Source organism: Lolium rigidum, chromosome 7, assembly GCF_022539505.1.
Source record: "Lolium rigidum isolate FL_2022 chromosome 7, APGP_CSIRO_Lrig_0.1, whole genome shotgun sequence".
Taxonomy (NCBI): Eukaryota; Viridiplantae; Streptophyta; class Magnoliopsida; order Poales; family Poaceae; genus Lolium; species Lolium rigidum.
In genome coordinates this window covers 47,257,100-47,258,482 of record NC_061514.1, presented here as the reverse complement: position 1 = coordinate 47,258,482, position 1,383 = coordinate 47,257,100, and positions in this window count along the sequence as shown.

The window sequence follows — 1,383 nt, the reverse complement described above, 5'->3', positions numbered from 1 at the left end:
ACGTAGCAAGCGATGATAGATTTGTCGAGCTCGCGCAGATTGAACAAGTTGGAACAATTCACTCGGAGGAATTTGTACCCGGTAACGTTTGAAGTGATGCACATATTTAACTTCCGCATAGATATAGTCTTTGGCGTTTTCATGTTTTATGTAAGCCTTGTACCAATTTAGCGAGACCTTTCATTTGTCGAGGTAGATCCTCTTCTGCGCGAGGCTCGATGAGAGGGCCATTCTTCACGTATGAAAATACTACGTCCTTCATTGGCGCCTCATCAAGGCCTAACACTGCACGAAGAGTGATACCTAAGTCGGCCGCTTGTTTTACGGCACTTTCTACAGTCAATCCATGTGCTTGCCGCAGCTGCTATGATATCGGGGGCATCCGGACCGGCGGCTTGCACTATGAGCGGGGCGATCGATTGTTTACTTTGTTCCCGAGCTGGGCAACTTCTTCCCCCTTTCTAATTTTGACTCGGCCTCGTCCTTCAAGGCTTTCTTCTCCGCCAACTCTTTCCTGTTCTTGAACGCGAGTGCTTACCTACGAAGTTCACGTAAATAGTCGTCAGGCAGATTCTTCGCGGCTTGGGACGGTGTGTTCAAAAATGACTTAGCACACTGCTTTTCCTTGTCAGAATATGCGGCTTGGGCTCGCCCTCTATTTTCTTACGGACGCTTGCCTTCCATTTCTCTAAATCAGCAGCCGCGCCCGCCTCGACTTCCTCGGCACTACTTTCCCAAGACCTCCTGGGGAGAGGCTTCGGTGATACCTCCGGTACCTTTGTTTTCTTAGGTACGTAAGGGTCCGGGTTAATAACCCGGGACCGTACTGCTTCTTCGCCGGAGGTGGATTGGGGGGCGGTACCGGTGTCCGATCACCCGCCGGACGAGGACGGGGCGGCGTCTGGCCGACGTGAATGAGGTGTATTAGGTGAAGCACCACCGCCACCGTCACCGCCACCGCCACCGTCACCGCCACCGCCACCGCCACCGTCACCGCCACCGCCACCACCACCGCCGTACGGGGGTGGACTTGTTGGCGCCTCGCCTGGAAACTTGATAAATTTCTTCGCCATAGAATGAGCCGGCGCTTGACATCTCCAAGTCTTTTCACCCCTTCGGGTGTAGCAATGTCAATGTCCGAGGTCCTCAAACCCTTGGACTATCTCCTCCACCGTCACACGAGCATAGCCATCTTGAATGGGGTTGTTGTGGTGGAGTGCTCCGAGTGGTAAAGCACTGCCGATGGCTACCTTCATGGACATGTTCCCGATAGGATAATACGGATGACATGCTTTCATCTCCTTTATATCGTCCACGGGGTAGCGAGGAGGCTCCGGTGCGATAACCGACCACCGGTGAGGCTCCGGTGCAGTAATTTCGATC